The sequence below is a fragment of the Camelus ferus genome, chromosome 5 (genome assembly GCF_009834535.1).
Source record: "Camelus ferus isolate YT-003-E chromosome 5, BCGSAC_Cfer_1.0, whole genome shotgun sequence".
Lineage (NCBI taxonomy): Eukaryota > Metazoa > Chordata > Mammalia > Artiodactyla > Camelidae > Camelus > Camelus ferus.
In genome coordinates this window covers 46121143-46135780 of record NC_045700.1, presented here as the reverse complement: position 1 = coordinate 46135780, position 14638 = coordinate 46121143, and the positions used below count along the sequence as shown (strand labels likewise).

At 38.8% G+C, this 14638-nt stretch overlaps 1 long non-coding RNA gene across 10 annotated transcripts in view; it reads left to right on the top strand.

Moving 5' to 3' along the window:
- LOC106730215 overlaps window positions 1–14638 on the top strand; it is an 84411-nt gene that overhangs the window by 30744 nt on the left and 39029 nt on the right. The window contains exons 9-10 of one of the 10 annotated variants that reach the window (XR_004319930.1): window positions 4424–4585; window positions 12117–12184. The exons of 7 other annotated variants lie outside the window; for them this stretch is intronic. This is a non-coding gene — a long non-coding RNA (uncharacterized LOC106730215). Of the gene's footprint in view, window positions 1–4423; window positions 5264–12116; window positions 12185–14638 lie in introns of those variants that run through there. 2 more of the 10 variants (XR_004319936.1, XR_004319931.1) reach the window with 2 other exon arrangements.

Genomic DNA, 14638 nt, shown 5'->3' with positions numbered 1-14638 from the left:
TAAGCTACTGACCTTCTGCTACCCTATGCAATTAATTTGTTCATTTATGAAGTAAACATTTATTGAGAATCCATCATTTTCCAAGTTTATATTTATCTTTTTCCCCTCCCCTCTTAAATATATTAAAGTTTTTTTACTGTGTTACTTGTCTTTACTTTCCTTTTAACTTTCTGGGAATATCCTAAGGGTGACAGCGGAATTTCCTTCTAAGACAGAAACACTGACTCTTCTCTTTCTCTTCTGTAGTCGTGTTTATCACAGACACACAGACACAGAGGGATGTAATTACCCCTTACTATTCATTTGTGTCCAGATTTATTGGTTTAATTACATCATCAGTATGCACTAGATCAAAAAGCAAATACAATAATGTGGACAGTAGTCTACGAAAGGCTTTTCACAGCCACTAATTCAACTCATAAATTTTTATAATGACGCCCCGAAAATAGATGGAGGAAATATTATTATCCCCTCAGGAAGCAACTGAGGCCTAACGATATTGAGTTTGAGAAAAATCAAAGGCATTGTCTTATGAATATATTCCAATCTATTTTGGCTGTTTTGGTATGAAAACTCCTAAAGAGCAGAAATTTTATCATTGCAATTATCTGTCTACTGTCTATTCATGTCAGTGATCAAATATCAATTATTTATAATTTATAATTATGTATAATATTGCTATCTAAAGATGAAAAAATCCAACATCTCAATGGTTGGTGAGAAAGAAAACAAAGTGGTGCAAAGGCCTTAGATTTCACTCACAAGGTCAGAATGACTCAAAACAAGTGGTTGCAAAATAGACTTCTCCTACATTGTATGATTTTAAAAAAAGAAACTCAGAACAACAGTTGCAAGGAAGACATATAAAGCTGTATTTTTTTTAAAAGATACCCAAAACAGAGTGGGGAAGTATATTTTTATCACCTTTACTATGAAGTTCAGCCATTTGGGAGGAAAGATTAGATCATTAAAAAAAAAAATTCGAAACATATCTGATGGATCAAAGTCAATAATTTCAGCTATTTGTAGCTCCTAAGGCAATGGATAAAGTCCAACTGCACAAAAAGCTTATCCAGTTAGTTGATGGACTCAGGCAAGTCACCTCAGCACACACATCTCAAGCCCTGAAAGAAAGGCTGTCAGCCCCTTCCATAACCTTAAAGAGTTTGAGAGGTAAACGTGAAAAAGAACAAGAATATAAAGACAATTTAAAAATAAATCTAAGTATGCTTTTGTAACGAAGTGTACTCATCACTCTTGTAATCATTGCCATATTATTTAATATTTTTTAAAATGTGTTGAAAACATTTAAGAATATTTAATATATCAGACTTGTGGTTTCAGTTGATTGAAAAAAATGTTAAGTTTAGCATCAGTGTTTACGTACAGAAAATTGGTTTGTTAAATTTATGAAGTTTTCGTTTATAAGTTATTTTAGTAATGTGTGAGTATTTGGACATATATTAATTATCTAAAGGTTTATAAATTAGGCTTTAGACATAGTACAAGTGGTGAGCATTCCTTTCCTCACAGAAGAGTCCTCTGGGCATCAAAGAAGTTGTCAACAGTGAGGAAACGCTGCAAAGTGAGAGAAAATCAAAACTGATTTTCACATCTGCCTATCCCTACTTTGATCACTGAAATGTGCAGATACCACATAGGACATCTAAAGATCACTGTAATCCATCCACATGGAGCCATTACAATGAAGTGGGGAGAGGGAATTTTGGAATTCTAAATCATAATTGCCATTATTCTTGTAGATAGTCCATATTATAGGAATGTTTTCTTTGAGCAACCCTAGAAATCCTAGATTATACTGTATAGTTTGTACCTATCAACGTGAAAAATTTAGGTCATGGCAATTTGTATTTAATATCTATGTAAAATTTACAAGCTTTTAAAACATTTTAAAAACATCTTTTAACATTAAAAAAAAAAAAAAGTCTATCTTTAAGCTTTAAAGTAGTTGATCTAGAGAAACAGTAGTGCAAAGCTCAAAGGCAGAAGGGAAGGATTCCTGGGGGTGAATATGAAAAATCCTGTGACTTTTTGGATACTTTTTGCTTTTTGTGCTTTACCTAGTGACCTTAAAAGCAAAGGAGTCTCTGCCTGATGAGTTTGAATCTTAAAAGTTAGAACAATTCAGTCTGTGCAAATAGTTTTGGAACATAATCAAGGGAGAAAATATAAGGACACTTAAAAATTGTATTTATATCTAAAAACAGAAAAAGAAAGGATAGGTTGTTCACAGTTATAGGTTATAAGTGACTAATAACAGTGCATAATATTTGCAGATAATCCATATCATGTGAAATTGCAAAATTGCCACCTCCATGTTTAAGAGCAGATTTAAAAAAAATAAAATAAAACCTCAAGTTTTGCTGACGGTGCTTGAATTCTCTTGGGAAGATATCTTACAATGTCGGGGAGAGGATGAGTAGGTTGGCAAGCTGGAACAAATGGTAGAGAAACTGAGATACACACTGTACTTAGGGCGGCCAGCATTGCTCTGGGGCCAGTTCTGACGAGGCCCCAGTGACTGACATGTGGCCGACAGACTTGGCTCGTTCACCAAGTGGACTAGGAATTTGCATTCAGAGCCAATGCCTGTGGCCTCTGTTCCACTCTGTGATATTATTATTAGATTTGTCTTTAGAGCAGTTCTTCTGGTCGTATTTCCTATGCTTCTCCATTTTTTGGCTTTTCACTTCCAGAGCCATACAGCACTGAACTCTGAAATGCTCCTGTTGCCTGCCTCCCATAAGGATACTTTCATTTTCACTCATGACAGATTTAAAGCAGTCATGGATTTTATTTTATCACTTTTAAATTCTGAAACAATTTTTCATTTTTATACACAAAAATTAACAACTTTTTAAGGTCTCACTTTTTAAAAAATCGAAATATAGTTGATTTACAATTTTATGTTAGTTTCTGGTGTACAGTATAGTGACTCAGTCACTGAAACAATTTTTCTGCTTTCTAACAGCATGTAACATTTGTCTGTTTGTCCTCTATCCTCACTGCTACTTCTGTTTGAGCTTCAGATGTGCACTTACATATTTTTAAATGTTCGCCATCAGTCCTTTTGCTCAAGTTATTCCAATCGTCATTCAATTTCATGAAACTTATCCACTAGTAAGTTCCTCAAAAAAGGACTGATGGATACCTAATTTCCTAAGTTCTGTGTTGGTTTTTCTATATGCTTGGTATTTGAAGGACAGCTTGGCTGGATATAAAATGCTTGTTTCACATTTCCTTATGTGGAACCTTTTTAAAAGGTTCTTCTATTGTTGTCTTACTTTATATGTTGGTTTTGAAATGTCTGATGCCAGTCGAGTTCTTTTTGTCTCTGTAAGTTATTTGGTCTTTTTGCCTGGAGGCCTTTAGTGTTTATATTTATCTTTGAAATCTTCTACTTTGACTAGAAGATGTATTAGAGTTTGATCATTCTGAATTAATATTTCCTGGCACTCAGTGAACTCTCTGAATGTGTAGACATAAGTCTTTTTTCACTGTAGAAAGATGTCTTGGATTGTAGTTTGTTACATATATATATAATATATATATATTTTTTAATTATTGAAGTATAGTCAGTTTACAGTGTTGTGTCAATTTCTGGTGTACAGCATAATGCTTCAATCATATGTGAACATACAAATATTCATTTTCATATTCTTTTTCACCATAAGTTACTACAAGATACTGAATATAGTTCCCTGTGCTGTAGGATTGTAGTTTTAAATATTAGCTCTGCCTAATTTTTTTTCCAGCAAGGACTCTGTTAACACCCAAATTATTCTCTTTATGCCTTTCTTCTGAAGGAAAAACATACATATATTCCTTTTCATATTCTTTTTCATTATAGGTTATTATAGGTTATTACAAGATATTGAATATGGGTCCCTTTGATATACAGTAGGTCCTTGTTATTTGTCTGTTTTATATATAGTAGTGTGTATCTGCAAATCTTGGACATTCTTTGTCTTCAGGCTGTGCTAAATATGTAGTTTGCAAATAAATTCACTTTTTCCTTCTGCTGTTTGTATTGTTTGGGGAGGATATATGCAGAAGCAAGCAGCTATACTGCTGTCATTATTTGAACCTACCTGGAGGTCCACCCACTTGGTTTTTGTTAAAAACTGGCAGAAACTGAGATTTTGACTACTAATTTCCATCTTCATTCATTCTTCCATGCTAACAAAAACTCAGTTTGCAGTGGAGAAAATAAAACCAAAGGTTTTTTTTTTTTTTTAATTCAATTTTTCCAGGATCCTGTGGCCAGGTGACATAATATATTCAAAGAGCTATAAGCAGAAATTTACTGGATAGAGTTTGCAGGAAAGTCTCAAGATTGATAAAATTGGTCAGGCACAGCTGGAAATAGTTTTTCTTTTCCTTTTTTCCTTTTTTCTTCCAGGAATTTAGATATGATGACTGGAAAGGTAGCACCTATCTTGTGGCCGTAAGGATAAAAGTCAAAAGCTAAGGATGACAGAACAGAAAAGTAGGGGCCTGAGTGTTTGAGGACCCGCATCAGCCCTGGATTGCCTAATGTCAGATTTCTGCTTGTGTAAGAAATGTGAGCCCCTTTCTTGATTCAGGCACTATTTGTCAAGTCTCTGTTCAGATCTATGTCTTGACCAATACCTTAACTTTTTGAGGTATTTTCTCCTTTGTACTGCAGAGATGATCATTTTTCACAGTTCAGCTTGTTTAGGGCCCCACTAACCTATTGCATATGCAATTCCTTGTGTATCAGTTACATGTTAAGAGACTCAAGGTTTGCATCAGTACAGGAATACAGAGAAGATGATAAATGTTCCCATAGGCACCTTTCTTTGGTAGTCTCTGAACTTTTCTTCACTTTGTACTTACTTCTGATAATAATACTACCTCTCAGTTACAAATAAGCAAGGCTTAAATGCCCATAAAAACAAGTCACTGGCCAAGTTCCTTATTCACTTACTTATCCATAGTTCGCAATGTGAAATACACAGCTTGCTTAGCCAGGCGTTAGGTGACATGTGATGCTACCAATGAGGGGTCTGTTACGGGCATGCCAGCCATGGGAGCAGGTGCACCATGGTGTGAGAGACGCCTGCTACAGGGAGGAGGAAGGTAAGCAGGGCAGTGCTAATTTGGGAAGACAGAAGGCAGGGGAGCAGAAAGAAGGTTACAGTAGGTAAATAGAGAGGGCTCCAAACAGGAAAACTCAGAGGAAATGTCAAGTCTAAATTAAAAGTAAATAGAGAAATTCTTGGGGTGTATTATGCTTTGTCTCTTTTGTTTCCATTATCCCAATGTGGATTTACATCCCCTAGCAGAATTCCTTACACATAGGGAGGGTTCAATCATTATTTTTGAGTGAAAGATTGACTTAATAAACTTTAAGGTAGGGAGTAATTATTTTTCTGATGAACCTCATGATCTTGGACTACCTAAATGTTTTATGCTTGATTTCTTCATTGTTGAGTAACACGTTGTTATAAAAGGGTGCCCAGGTTTTGTTTTATTTGGGTGCAGTAAGACACATAGACACAGAAATGACTGTCATGAAGGAAGACAGTTTTAATATCCACATAACCCTAGAAATAGAAGCCCAATGCATCCTGCAGAGCCACATGGGGAAGCTCCCGGGTTGGTCAGGAGGCAAAAGGAGGAAGGCAAAGACATGGACAAGAACATTTATTGTGGTTTCTGTGGGAGGGAATGGGGGAGACAAGGTAAGCAGGTTTAGGATTGGCAAGTTTGAATAATTGAATAATAAGGCCCTGGGGCATAGGGTCTGTCCCTAGTTGTCTGGTACGTGGCCCTGTTGTGATTAGGGCAGGGAGCTAGTGGCCTGGAATGTAACAGGCCGATGAAGGCTGGCGGTAAGGGCTCTGGATTGGTTGGTTGGCATAGGAAAGGTGAATTTTTTGCTGTCTCTAGGAGTTAGCTAATCTTGGGAGGTGCAGTCCTTCAAGAGTCAGCAAGGCCTCAGATGTCAAAGCATCAGATACCAAGAGTAGAAAACATGGGTTATTATACACATTATTGCAATGACTTCAGTTTCCTGGGATTAACTAATAAAATATTCTTGATAGATAAAAGCTAATTTATAAGGTAATTCTGCATTCTGTAATGCTCCTCACCAAGTTCCTATACTAAAGTCTACAAACCAACAGATCCTAACACAGCTTCTGGTACTGGGCTGTCTACCTTGTGAGCCCTCAAAAAATAACGTTTCATGAATGCTATGGAGAGTTTCAATAAAATATTAAAGGTAACCAACAATAGCACAATTAACCAATCGTGAAACTGTAATTGACTGTAGGAATCATGCTCCCTAATGCACTGTGTTATCCAGTAAAACTATGCTTTGCCCAGAGCAAAGTTCTATGCAGCTGCTCTTGAGAAAGCCTGAATAATAACCTTTAGGTAAATCATCTCACTTCTAGTCAGAAGTCAGGAGCTGGTTCAAAAGAACTGAACTCTGGGGAATTCGAGGGAAGTTTCAGAAAGAGTTTTCTCCACTTCTGCTTTCTGGATTTTCAAAATCCTGTTGAATTCCTTCCCAGAGATGAATCATGGCAAGCCTGATTGAAATCTAGACATCTGGTCGTCTCCAAAGCACCAGTAATAACTGCAAGCCAGCTGCTACCAGAGCAATTAGGAAAATTCCAACACCCTTAGCTGATGGTCTCTCCACTTTTTGGCAATAAAACAAAGTGTGAAAGATCCAAAGAAATCTTCAAGGTCATATCTTTGTTAGTTCCCAGATGTGCCACTTCTTTTTTCTCTACTTCCTAGAACAACAAAACAGTAATTATCTGTGAGTCATAAAACTTGTGAGTCAGCTCTGTGATTATTATTTTTCTCCAACTAAATAAACTGTATACACCCCTCACGATTTAATTTTGAACTCAAGTGGCCTACTCTTGCTGCTTAGCTACAGATAGAAGCTTGGGTATTAATGTGTCTAAATGTTGCTTTAATAATTATTTTAGTCTCTCATCTTACTCTCACCTCATGGGAAATTATGGCCTTCTAGGGTGGTTGCTCTGCAGGCTGCAACTGCCGTTAACCAACCTTGGTGGAGACAGTTTCATTGATTGGCAACCAGTCAGTCTAGTGTCATTTGTGTTCCCAGCAGAAAGAAATTTTATTTTAAATCACTAATTCTGTAGTACCAGAACTCTTGGTTTATAGCCTTCTCAATACAAATAGCTTCTTCCCCATTACTTAAATGGCAAAACACTATTCCAGTTACAAACCATCTAAGTATATATAACTAGCATGATCAAAGGTAACTAGATTTATTTCTAGGAATATAAAATTAAGCAAAGACATGAATAAAGTGAGTGTTAACGGTATATAATCCAGTCTTTTTTTTTTCTTCAGAACCATATTAGGTGGCTTTCTCTTAGCAGGAATAATTCTGTGTTGCATGGGTGTTGTTTTTGTTTGTTTTGCTTTTGCTATTAAAGAAAAAAGACTCATGTTAGGAATAAACAAAGAATTTATCAACATCTATAAACCTGTGAAGCTTTATGGCATCTTTATAAAACACTTTCATGCCAGTTATTTCATTTTGATTTACAGAAACACTGTAAGGGAGATGGAGCAGGCATTGCAATCTCTATTTTAGAGTTGAGAAAAACTTGTATCAAAGTAAAACACTTTGCTTTGCTTGCCCTTAGAAACATGGCGAATAAACAATAGAGCTGGGATCAAATCTAGCCCTTATAAACGCAATATGTGGGGGTTTTTTGTTGGTAGTTTTTTTTCTTTTTAATTAAACTATACCCTGACTTTAAGACATAATTCTCCACTCAGAAAAATATACCTGTTCTCGTCCAGCACTAATTCCCACTCTCACCAGCCTGTTATCGTCTCGCCGTCTTCCCTGGTCCTCAGCTTTTGTTTGTTGTGAGTTTTTTAATTACTGACCCCATTTTATTACTGGTAATTGGTCTGTTCATATTTTCTATTTCTTCCTGGTTCAGTCTTGGGAAATTGTACCTTTCTAAGAATTTGTCCATCCTTTTAGCTTGTATATAATAATTTGTATATAATTTATATAATGATTGTATATAATTTAAGTTTGAATAATGGCTAATGGCTGTGTTTAGCAACTAGACTGCAAAATTCCTGAAAATGTAATAATTGACCAACCCTAGCACACCACCACCTAGAGGTCTTTTGGAAAAGAGTGGAACCCACAGCAGCACAGCCGCATCAGACTGAACCATTAGGCCCAACCTTAGCTGCTGATCAGAATGGTAGGAGATTCCTGAGAAGATCTCAGTTTGAGTTCTTGACCTTGTAGTTCCCTCATCTTGCAGGATCTCATAGTCATCATCTCTGTACTCTCTCCCCAACTTCAGTTTGAATCTCCTTTTTGTCTTTCTTCGTATGCCATTAGCAAGCCTGTTTACGTCACTATTATTTAGAGACCATGATAGTGAAGAGTAGTCCTTCCTGCTCTGTCCCCCATTCCAGGCAGGTGAGTGTGGGGCTGGAACTCTGACTCGGGCATGTTTAGGGCAGACCCCACGCCTGCAGAGTATGAGACAAAGAGGAACTGAAGAGAGTACCTGGCAAAGGCAGGCTGGGCAGGAATCAAGAGAAAGTCCAAGGTGTCCCTGGATCTGAAACTACATGTCTGGCTCCAAACAAGGCCAGCCACACCAAGCAGGGGCCACGGCTGGAGCCAGAGCTGGGGGACCCTGAGGCAGTCACAAATGAGCAGTGTAAGTAAGAGTGCAAGGGAGACATTGGCCTGCTTAGGAGAACAACATGACTAAGGCAGTAACAGTTGGCTTCAGAGATAAGTGATACAAGAGAAAGTAGTTTTACTGAGATGGGTGCATTGACACATTAACCACAGATCATTCCTGTGAATCCATTAAAAGCAGTGCTGGCATCTCTCAGGCACTCACCCCACGGTTCCATTATTTTCTCTGGTTGACCAGGATGGTTACCAGACTCCACAAGAAACAGAACTTTCTTGCAGCACCACAAGATCTCCATCCCTGTCTCTCGCTCACTCATATTCCTGTTAGATGGCAACCTAGATCATTCAGTTCACCAATAATCTAGCTGACTAATTCAAGCTAAAGTGTCTATGACTGATTATGGTTTGAAAATGCCCCCTTCCCAGATTAACAGAAGGACTTCAATAACTTATTCCAAAGGGATTGATTAGGTGGGCATTGTAAGTAGTCTTTGCAGGGCTGGGGAAAAGGCATGTGATGTATTTTCTTAATATGTGAATCTACCACTATCATATGGAGGTTCAATAAATTGTTGGTTTAAAAAATACTCAGAAATTCTGAAAACCATCATTCGAAGATAAAGTTGCCTAACTGTACCTGAGGACAATGTGAGGCTCAAAGGGAGGAAAGAAACAATCTGGAGTCAATTTAATGTGGACAATTAAGTTTCAGATAAAAATAAGGTGATGTTTAGTTACAAGCTATAAAAGTGCAGAGAAAGAGAACTAACATTTCCTCATTCATTGAATGCTACCCTGTTTAGGGTGTTTGTGTATCATGATGAGACTAAGCTTCACAGTGGATTTGAATCAAAATCAAGCCCGAGTCACTTCCTTAAAATGCATAGCTGCTGGAAAGAAAACAGATCAATGCTTTTTTTTTTTTCCACCAATAACTTTTCAACATTTAAAGAGTGCGAACAAACAAAAATGGAAGAACGAAAACCCACCCCCTCCCAAGACATTGGTGATGTAATTTATGACTTAGGGAAGAATCAGACATACATCTCATGAGCTTTCCTAATTCCAAAAAGGTGTTAATGACTTTTGGCAGTTCTCTCAAGTTAGAGGTTAAAGGTTCCCCAACAAATTTTAACACAGTCTTCGTAAAACAAATTAAATACAAGAGGAAGTTTGTCATTTGGGATAAAAAACAAGGCATAGTTCAGTTTAGTCTCATTGAAACCTGGCTCTTGGTTTGTTTCCTTTTGGGCTCAAAGTAAGGCCACTGACAGTAGATTATTTGTACAAATAAAGTGCTGGTGGGTCCAGAGTCAGCTTCTACTCTGCAAGATTCCTTTTCCTTAGATGTTCCCTTCTTTACTAAGTCTGGGCAGAAAGCACGCTTAGATCATTTTTATTCTATCTAATAAATGAGAGACTAATTTTTAATTCTACACATACATTATTTCATGTAATCCTCATAATAATTTTTAAAGTTTACATGTATTATTTGCCCCTTTTTTTATAGTTGAGAAAATTTAGACCCCAGAAGCATGAAGAGACTTGGGTAAGGTCACACTCAGTAAATCTCAGAGCCAGAAATCAACCCCAATTTATCTTTACAACCTCTGCTAATTCCCCATCATACCACTTCCCAGAATGATCAGGAAATGGTCCTGCAGCTTGGGAAGCACAGTTTAGCACCTTTTAACCTTCTTATGTGAAGGGAAGGTTAAGTGAAACAAGCTAGAAGCCTGGCTATGCAAATGAGAACTACCACAGAGGGAATGAAATGAGCTGCTTTTGCCTGTGGGGATAGCAGACGGCTTCCAAAAGGCAACTGCTGGAGCCGAATCTGCTCGACTTTGAATGATGGGACATGTGACGAAATATGGACATGGGGAAAATGGGAACACTGCTCTGAAGGAGCTTTGCAGTCGATAAAATGCTCTCTAAAGAAGTAGAATGTTAAAGCTGCTACTGGGGACAGGGTACCACCTTCACACACAGACCCTATGGGCTGCACCCAGACCACCAACTGTTAGGATTTTCCCAGGCTGTGGAAGTCTCCTGGCTCCTGCTCCCGTGGCAGTGGGGCTGCAGGCTGGGTGGCAGGGATGTCCAAAGGATGGGTCAGGAGCTGCAGAAGTTCTACACATGGTCCAAAGTCCAGGAAGTTCCGACCGGAGTCTCTGGGGGCTCCCTCACTTGTTTTAGTCCCTCCATGAGGTAGCAACTCGGGATGAAGAGCTGACTGAGGCTGACAAAGCCTCGATCCCTGGAAGACCACTGGACCCAAGTTTGTGTTGCCTTCTCTGCTTGTTATCAGGTTACTTTCCAGGTGAAGGTGGTCCCTCCCATAGCTTATCCACAGGCTGGTGAGGCAGGCAGTGGAGTCTCTTAGGTGATGGGTTTTCACAAGGCAGAGCGCGTTGAAATTCTTAAATTTTACTTCAAAATAATTTCACACTGAAAGAAAGTTTGCAAAAATAGTACAGTTACCATATATACCTTTCCCCATCCTTCCCCTATGGTTAACATCTTATGTAACCACAGTACAGTGATCAAAACCAGGAAATAAACATTGTTATGATACAATTAACGAAACCATAGCCCTTATTTGAATTTTATTAGGTTTCCACTAACGTGCTTTTGCCGGTTCAGGATCCAATCTAGCATCGTTTCCTCTTAGTCTGACTTCCCCAATCTGTGGCAGTTCCTTGATCTTTGTCTTTCATGACCTTGACACTGTTGAAGGTTATGTTCACTTTATAACTGACCTCATTTGGGATTTATCTGTTTATCGGATATTTCCTTATGATTAGATTGAAGTAAAGCATTTTTGGCAAGAATACTGTGTCCTCAGTGCATCATATGAGAGGGTATATGTTGATGTCTTATTACTGGTGATATTCACTTGGTGAGGGAGGGGTCTGCTGAGTTTCTCCACTGTAAAGTTACTATATTTCCTTAGAAACTAATAAATTTCTTGGAGAAATACTTTAAGCCTATGCAAATATTTTGTTTCTCATCAAATTTTCATCCACTAATTTGAGCATCCATCAGTGAATCTTGCCTGCATTATTACTGTAGTGCTTGCTTAATGCTACCACATAGAAAATGTGATTTTCTATTTCTTTTATTCCTTTTGCATTTACTAACTGGGATTCTTCTTTAAGGAGGAATGATCTCTTCTCCATTTATTTATTTATTTAAGGATTTCTTTATGTCCATACGGACTCATGGATATTTAACTTTTTTCTGAGGGTTATAATAAAATGCTATCAGTTATCTTACTGCCACAATTAGTACTGCTTTGGCCATTGATTGACTCCTCTGTCCTTTTAATACACCTCCACTAGTTTTTGAGCACTTTCTTACTTGAATGTTATGATTTGTCTCTTTTCAGCATGTGCTCCTAAATGTGTTAGCCCTTGAGTCTCATCAGTCCTAACCAACAAGCTGGCTTTTCCAAGAGTAAGTAGATGGGAGCCTCTCAACTTTGCAGTTTATCTAAGATTCGTTATGTTCCCTGGGCTCAGCTCCTGAGATTCTGATTTAGCAGATGTGATGTTGGGTTTCTATCTAAATCTTGCAAAAAAACTCACTAGGTGATGATTTTAAAGCTAGCCATGCTTGGAAGTCACTCTATTATTCTAGAGAATACGGGAGTACGTGCCTTATTGGCCCTAACTGTGCTACTCAAAGTGTGGTCTGAGGCCAGTAGCCTCAGCCTCAGCCTCACCTGGGAACATGTTAAAAATGCAGGTTCTTAAAGAAGCAGACCCTCGGGGGTGGGGCTGAGTCATCAGCATTTTAATGAGCTCTTCGGGGGTTTCTTATGCATGCCGACATGTGGGAAACACCGCAAATATACACAAAAATCACAGGCAGGCAAACACAATTTAACCCTCTGGTCTAAATATTACCTGAAGCAACTGCTCCTAGTTGACAGGCTTTTCTGCAAGGGTTTGTTTACCTAAACATTCCCCCATCCACTGCTGTCTTTTCTTGGGTATCATCCAAATTGTTCGGAAAGTATGACTCCATGCGTCTATAAAGCTGTCAAATTAGAGGGTAAAAGTGGATTCTTGCTGGCAAAGAGTGATACAGATATTCTGACACAGAGCACCACTTCCTTTTCTTTTAATTTTCAGTGTCCTTCTCACAGAAGAAACAATGCCAAAAAACAAAAACATAGTGTATATGGGAATTAAGTTGTTTTACTTAAGCTCTATTTGTACAACGAGAATTACTCTCCAACAGACATATGTAAGAAGTGTTCTTTGCTGTTGTGTCTTAATGTATCAATTGTGTACATTATCGTGTATCTGTGGCAAACCCCACATAAATTATAATAATCTAGTTATGGCAGTACACATTGGGCAATCATGCTATTTTATTTAAAGGTACATGCTTAGAGAAAAAGAAAAGGACAATGATAATGAATCTATTGGTCAAGTTTACCCACAATAGCCTGACTCAGCTGAGTCAGTGGAATCCTTTAAAAATCACTTTTTTATGTGATATATAACCAATCATACATATTACTTTGTTACTCCGTGATCAAACTACTCTGTTCAATCATTTAGCCAATAAACATCCATTCTGCCAAGTATTGTGCAAAATCTAGGGGAAATAAAGATGAATAAGAGTCTAATAGAGATGAAGGTGGTCACAGTAATGACTGCTCCAGTCTTTTTTTTTTACTGAAGTACAGTCAGTTATAATGTGTCAGTTTCTGGTGTACAGCATAATGTCCCAGTCATGTAAATATACATATATATTTGTTTTCATATTCTTTTTCATTATTGGTTATTACAAGATACTGAATATAGTTCCCTGTACTATATGGTAGGACCTGTTGTTTCTCAATTTTTGAGCCTGAACTCTTAAGCTATTATATTATCCTATTCAGCCCCTAAACACTCCATGCCGAGGTGCTGGCTGATTTTTTATCCCAGCAGCCCAGCTCCACATTAGAGTCCTTGCAATGCTTTTCTGGTACATTTTAAAAGTCTCTCTTCCTGCCCGTCCATGGTTAGCTCCCTTTGTCTTCCCTGAAGTGGGTGTTCGCTGTGAACAGAGAAGCTGGGGCACCTCCTCATTACCACGGGGCTGTTCTCCAAGTTCACCTTGCTGTAAATCTCTCCTACTGTTTGATAGTAACCATTCTTCGTACATGGCACTCTCTGAACCCAGTAATAAGAACTGGAGATTCAAGTTTCATGTAACGCGGTGGGACAGGAGTTACCGTGGGTGGCTAGCCCATCCCTAACGTTTGATGGGCCTGGGTCAAGAATGCTAATGGAGGCCCACATCCCAGTTGTCTAAATATTTAGGATTATAAATCAAGCCAGGAAACTGTTACAAAAAGTATATCCCCTTCATGGTGCCTTAGGAGGTCAGGTTTTACTTCAGAGTAATTGAACTCCTTTCGTTTCTCACGGTCGAGCAAGAAGAACTGCCCCCACCCCCCACCCAGGGCTGCCCACTCCCTTCCCATCCCCCACTCTGTCCTTGCACATGAACATGGAGCCTCCAGCTCACACATCCATGCTAGATCTCCCTCCCCAGCAGAGAGGGGCCCCTTAGCCCCCTGTGTTGCCTCTAGTGGTACACACACTGGAGCTGTGGCCCACCCGCAAGATAGCAGACCAAAGGAGGAGGCCTGCCAAGGCCTTGGATGTGAGCTCAGGGCCTTTGGCAGGAAATTGCAGATCCCGGGGCTTGAAGGGAGGCCGTGAGGCTGGAGGAGACCCTGAGCACAGCCCTCCACGGCACAGGGCTCCGGGTCAAGGCCCTTCTTGCACAGATCTCAAGTTGGTGCCGATGGCAGGAGCCCCTGAGTGTGTACTTCCTGCGGTGCAGCTTTGACCCCTGGGCCATTCATTCTGAATGACTCCGGTATTTGATAAAAGGATGCAGTGA